We start from the raw sequence: 7173 nt of genomic DNA, 5'->3' as shown, positions 1-7173 counted from the left end.
TTTCACGCGTTTAAAAACAACGACGACGATGATGATGATGATATGAGCTCCACAATAATAATGATGATGATGACGATGACGATGATTCGTTCATCACTGTGTGCATCTTTGTCCAGCAGTCTATTTGAATTTTTTTTCTGTTTTTTTCCGTTCAAATTCATTCAATTAATTCACATTACATTATAAACATTCAAGCATCAAAATTTATAGCAGCTATATAAATGTGTATGTATGGGCTGTTTGTTTTTCAAGATTAGAAATTATATCATGAACGAATGAATGAATAAATGGACCAACAACTAACAGGAGTGGGGTGGGGAAAAAAGGTATTTATTCAACTGTGTGGTGGCGGTGGTGGTCTAACTGTAAATGTCATACACATCATGAATTGGATCGATTTTTTTTTCCAGCAGGGAATCGGCTGAGTTTTTGCTGGTTTATATGTTATATATGATAATAAAGAGCATATAACAACAATAAACATCAAACGTGAATCCAAACAAATGGTATTTAACGAACAAACAAACGAAACGAATTTTATTATTGTTCAACAAATGTTTTTGTTTATATATCCAATCACATTATGATAGTAGTAGTGGACGTGAAAAACAAAACAAAACAACAAAAAAACAAATGCTATTTCGATCCATCTTGTTTATTTGTCTGTTGTTGTGATTCAAATAGTGTAAAAATAGTGTAGATAAAAGAAAATCTTATCTGAAATGTTGTTGTTGTTTTTGTTGTTGCATCACGTATTCTGTTTTGTTTACCATTTGCACGTATTATTCATCTCATCATCATCATCATCATTATCATTATCATTATTAAATGACTATCATTTTATTTTCTCAAAGTAATGAAATTCTCAAAGTTTTTTTGTTTCCTATTATCATCATCATCATCATCAATTAAATGAAAAAAAAATAAAGATTTATCTGGATTATATCATCTGATTTATTTATCGTTTTTTTTTTCATAGAAATCACCCCCACCCCACCACCACCCCATACACCATCAAAATACAAAGGAAAAATGGAGAAAAAAAAATTTCTTTGGAATTTTGATGATGATGATGGAACGAAATCATAAGAGAAAGAACGAAAAAAAAACTATTACTAAATTGAATTGAATTCAATAATGAAAACAAAAAACAATGATGAATGAATGAATGAAATGAAATGAACAAAAAAAAATTTTTTTTTCTCTTTCTTAGCCTAAAGAAAAAAATGTTAATAAAAACCTAGTGGAGTAATAGAATTGATGATTGTAGTGAAAGAAGGTCGTGTGAGTGCACAATATGGAAATATGATTAGTATAAATATGGTTGTGGATGTATTGTTGCTGGTATGTAGAGTACGTTTTGTGTTTTTTCTTGGTAATAACCAAGAAAAATGGATGAATGAATGCATCCTATTTACTGTTTGTTTTAAAATGACGATGATGATGATGAAATTACATAAGAATGTAATACGAAAATTTACATATTTGCAACAACAACAACAACAACAACAACAACGACAACAACAACAATGGAATGAAATGGAAAATGTTTTTGTTCACATGATGTGAAATGAAAAATTTTTTTTATTTTATTTTTTTGATTCATTTTTTTCATTTTCAAACACAACAACAACAACAACATGAATCATTATGAATTATTACGAAAATGAACATTTAAGGTTGAACATTCATTAATGCATGTACCAATCAAAAATGGAACATACACACACACACACACACACACACACATGGGACAATGTTGTGTTTAAATGTCAGAAAAACAAATCAAATCGAAATGAGAAAATCCAATTATTGGTGTATTGAAACATGTGGATAAAGTTAAGTTGCAATTAAGAATTATGAACAACAACAACAACAACAACAAAAATCTGATCATTATCAATCAAATCATCATGAAGATGATTTGTGGACATCACCATCATCATCATATCGCTATCTAGCCAATATGAAATTATTAATCAAGGATTGTTTCATGCCACGGCGGCAATTTTTTCAAGATTTCATCATCAACGATGATGATGACGAAGACGACAAAGCAATTCAATCATCACATCCATTTGTTTCATGATTATTTACAATTTTTTTTTTTTTTTTATTCGAAATGAAAAAGTTTTCAATTCCATTCAATGCTTCTAATGCTAATTAGTAGAACTAAACATTATCACAATGATGACTGCCACCACCACCACCACCACCACTACTACCACTTGAATATTTGTTTTTGTTTGTTCAGAACAAAAAAAAAATGAAGAAGAAAAATTTTTTTTTCTTTTAAATTAAAAGTTCAATTCACTTCAAGAACAAAGAAATGTAAAGATAAATAAATAAATAAGAAGAATATATTCCTCTTGAATTTGATATTTGGCCACTCAACTCAGGTTTATATAATAAATAAATATATGATGGGATTTAGAATGGTTTTTTTTACTGCCTAGGCAAATATTCTTTTGATCTAAGAATTTGTTTTTGTTTTTTTTTCTCTGAATTCATGTAAAAGTTTTTTTTTATATTATTCATCGCGAAATCGAAACCAGATATTTAAATTTAAATTTAAAATTCAACAGCAAACAAACAAAACAAAAAAGAGAGAGAGAGAGAGGAATATAAACAGTGGAAAACACAAAAATCGAATGGAATGATCATCATCGAAATGATTTGATTTTCAATCAACATTTGGTTGTTGTTGTTGTTTTTTCCTGGTAAATTGAACCAAAAAAAAAAATTGGAAATGGTCACAAGAAGTAAAGTTTCGATTGAATTTATTCAACCATAAATTGTTGTTGTTGTGATAACTTTGAATTTTTGTTTATCGGTTGTTGTTGTTGTTTTTGGCGTGTAAAACTCATCCAAATTGATAATGTGGAAACGATGTGTGTGTGTGTGTGTGTGTTCATTTTATTATTATTGCCAAACACAGAAACAAAAAACAAACAACAGCGTTGAACTTTGGAATATAAATTGGAACAAAATGAAGCAAAATAAAAAAAAACAAAGTCCAATGAAATCATGCAAGGCTAAAATTACAAATATATGGCTAGAAAGGATTTTGTTTCTGTTTTTTTTTCTCTTTTCAATGGCTCGATTCCACTACTATTCAACCAGAATCAATTTTTTTTTCTATCGCACACACACACACACAGCATGTGATTACACCAGCAAGAATAAAAAAACGTTACAATCAGAAATAGAATCGGTGAATCCATACAGAATAATGATGAAAAAAAAAATAAAAGAAGAAATTTTGCATATTTGTTTCGCCAAAACAACAACAACAACAACAAGATGACTAATAATTATTATTGTGGAATTTTGTTTTGATGGAAATAAAAAATTTTTCTCCTACATCTCCATAGAAAATGAATTTAAATTAGCTCTCTGTAATATAACGATGATGATGGTGATTATTTCGAGAACCATCAATTTTTTTTTTGTCAACCTCAAATTCAACTTGAATTTTAATTTAAAAAATTGTTTTTTTTCCTACGGTGACCGGTGCATTATTCAATGAATGAATGAATGAATGAACGAAATGACCATCAACAACAATGGAAACAGTGGCTGGTATGAGATGGATGGAAAATTTTTTTTTTTAAAATTCAGTTGCTAGGTTTTCAGCTGAATCAAATAGAAGAAAAAAAAAACAATTAAAAAAATCGGACAAATTGAAAACAAAAACATAAATGAAAACGACTGTATCGATTCAATTTTTTTCCATTGAAAAAATTCATTCATTCAGTTGATGTCAGAATGTCCATTGAAATGTGGAAAAAAAATTGAAAATTTTCAATAGAAAAAAAAACACTTGACCAAAAAAAAGCAATATTGAAAAAAAAAGAAGAAACCGTCTCAAAACAAAAACAAAAACAAAATCAACACACACACACACATTTATTTTTAGAATTCATTTTCACTCAGCAAAAAAAAAAAAAAAAAATCAAAAGATGATTGTGTAAATGTTTACAAAATTCACCAAACACACACACACACACCATGGGCGACACCGCATATATATGTGTGTGTGTATATTGCATTTCATTAAACAAATTTTTTTTTTTTTTATTATTCCTGTTTGAATTTTGGTTTTCTGGTTTTTATCCATCATATGATGATGATGATGATGATCAGGAAGATGAAACAAGACACTCCTACACACACACACACACACACAGTATTCAAGTGTTTATACAGCAAAAGAGAGGGCTAAAAGCATTTCGGGTGTGTGTGCACACAAAAAAAAATAGCCTTGTGTGTACACTACTAAATCGTAGTGGAGTGGCGAAACTACCAAATCAGCTAGTACACTACCAAAATCGATAGTACACTACCAAATCAGCTAGTACACTACCAAAATCGATAGTACACTACCAAAATCGATAGTACACTACCAAAATAGTGCACACTACCAAATCGAATAGTACACTACCAAAATAGTGCACACTACCAAATCGAATAGTACACTACTTTGATTTTTGACCTCTCCCCCTTTTTAACCCTTTCGACCTCCTTTTCATTATTTGTATTGAATTTAAATTTTATTGTAAAATTAAATGAATATAAATAAATTATAAATTATTTTTAAAAACAAAATATCATGATAATGCACAAATTGTATTATGCTGATCCAAAATCCAACATTTTATGGTATGAATTTTTGTTGTCCAATAGAAAAGATATATTGTTCCGTTCTCCAAGTTCTAAATGTTTTCAACACAATGTCCGAGTTTACAAATCCCAAAAATATGTTAATATTGCAATTCGAATCATATCAGCGGCATTGAGAGATTTGACTACATGGCATTATACTAAATAATTGAAAAGGATTAGTTGTAACCGTGGATTTTCAATTCAATTACATACCTGTTTGTTTTTTTAAATAAACTTTATTTACCCCTATATCTTAACAAAAAAAGGGGAAAAAACATGTAAATATTACAAAAAAAGAGAAAGAAAAAGAAAAAAAATAAACAACAACAATTACAATAAGTTAAAAATATTAGAAAAAAATATAAATAAAAATACCTGTGTTTGTATCGATGATTCAAACGTGATTTGATTTCCGTGGTCATTGATAAATTGAAATTGGTTGAGATTCAATGCATCAACATCGACGGAAATCTGAATCTGATTATGACTTGAAAATAGGAAGAATTTTTAATAGTAAAATAAAAATAGTTATATTATACTTAACACGTTCGTATTGAAATACACAAAACAAACAGTTCAAATAATTATTGAACAATCAATCTACAACACATAGTAAAGAAAAAATCAGTTGTTAGCATGATTTAAAAACATAACTTATCTGGTTCTCTTTGATTGAAATCTAGCCGATATTGAATTCGATCTAAGACTCAAATACTAAACGAAAAGACATTTGTCGTTATCATTAATCAATTCAGATACATACCATTATTCATACTCTTGGATTTAATGGGAAAAAAGTCACGTCTTTAATTTCAACATATATGAAATCAAAAACGATAAAATATTCATTTCGTTTTTAGGAAACCAGAACTTGTTCAAATATTTTATCTTTTTCCAAAAAACAATATTAATCTACGTATATTAGAGATATTTGTAAAAATATTAATTAATTGATTTTTTATAAAAAAATGATGCAATAGTGCATGACACTTCGCATCTTATTATTTTAATAAATAAATGAATAAATGCCCCAATATTTTACAATATGTTTAATAACAACAAAACATTGTTACATATTTGCTCCAAAAATCAATCAGCTACTTACTATTTACCATGGCAAAAAAATAGAAAAAATATCAAAGTTAAACATTTCGAACATGAAAAAATTCAATGTTGAAATTTTTTGAAACAGAGTATGATGATTGGGCATTTTTATAGTTGTTGCAATTATAAGTCAATACATGTATGAAATATATTTAATGCCGTTCATAGACAATGTTATAATGTTGTAATTTTTTAAATTGTTGTAAACTACTTTCAAAAATGATAGTGTACACTACCTAGTTGAGGTCGTGTACACTACCTAGCTGAGGTCGTGTACACTGCCTAGTTGTTAAGTACTTATTCATTTGGTAGTGTGCACTACCATTTGCACACTACCTAGTTGTTAAGTACTTATTCATTTGGTAGTGTGCACTACCAATTGCACACTACCAACTAGTAATGTACACTACCTAATTGTTAAGTACTTATACATTTGGTAGTGTGCACTACCATTTGTACACTACCAACTAGTAATGTACACTACCTAATTGTTAAGTACTTATACATTTGGTAGTGTGCACTACCATTTGTACACTACCAAATCGAATAGTACACTACATGCTTTTTTCTCTCTGTGTGTGTGTGTGTGTGTGTGTGTGTGTATGCGTGTCAACAAATAGTATGGTGTTGTTGTTGTTGTTGGTGAATGAAATGAAATGAAAAAAAAAACAACCAACCGAATATCCAAGAAATGCCTACACTGCATTTTCATTCTGTGGTAAAGTAGATTAAAGTGAAAACTTTGAAAAAAAAAATTTTTACTGTTGTCCATCAAACACACACACACACACATTCATTTGAGAAATAATAAAAAAAAAACTTTCAGAGATATATAAAAAAAAGTGTCATTATAAATAATAAATCAATGAATTTTTATTATGTGATTCATTCATTCGTTCGTTGGTTTGTTCATTTCAAATACATAATTGAAAATGAAAATGGCCGCCAATCATAGAATAAAAGTGAGTGAAATGAAAAAAAAAATTAGATTCAACTGAGAGAAGTGAAAACTTTTTTGTGTATGATGTGGATTTTTATGATGGTCAAACTCATCATTAACCAAAAAAAAAAAAAAAATGAAAATCCGAATCTAATAAGCTCAATGATGATCAAAATTCAATTCAACTAATCAGAAATTCAATTCAACTGGTCAATCACCTCATCATAGATTTTCTGATTTTTTTTTTAATTTCTAAAACGATGACCATATTCAATAAAGAATTTCATTTTTTTCAATTCTTTTTTTTAAAAATTTTAAAATACAATTGAAGTCATGGTTGTTTAAAATTCAAAAAAAAAACACACACACACACCCACACGCACACTTGTATGATGATGATGATGATCCAGTAATTTGTTTTCTTTTTTTTCTTTTCTAAATTCTGGAAAACGCATGGCCAAAGA

General features: G+C 28.4%; 1 long non-coding RNA gene across 5 annotated transcripts; it reads right to left on the bottom strand.

Annotated features, from left to right (window-relative positions):
• Positions 1–4534: 4534 nt before the first annotated feature.
• LOC142597331 (uncharacterized) lies at positions 4535–6012 on the bottom strand. 5 transcript variants are annotated; one of them, XR_012832081.1, is made up of 6 exons: positions 5771–6012; positions 5429–5577; positions 5320–5379; positions 5041–5265; positions 4879–4917; positions 4535–4823 (listed from the first exon to the last, which is right to left on the bottom strand). It is a non-coding gene; the product is annotated as an uncharacterized LOC142597331 (long non-coding RNA). The 5 variants fall into 5 exon arrangements; XR_012832080.1 differs by having other exon boundaries at positions 5320–5577; XR_012832079.1 differs by having other exon boundaries at positions 5041–5379.
• Between the last annotated feature and the right edge of the window lie 1161 nt (positions 6013–7173).

This window comes from Dermatophagoides farinae, chromosome 2 (genome assembly GCF_024713945.1).
Source record: "Dermatophagoides farinae isolate YC_2012a chromosome 2, ASM2471394v1, whole genome shotgun sequence".
Taxonomy (NCBI): domain Eukaryota; kingdom Metazoa; phylum Arthropoda; class Arachnida; order Sarcoptiformes; family Pyroglyphidae; genus Dermatophagoides; species Dermatophagoides farinae.
Note: the sequence above shows the minus strand (reverse complement) of the source record. Positions and strands in the feature narration are given on the sequence as shown.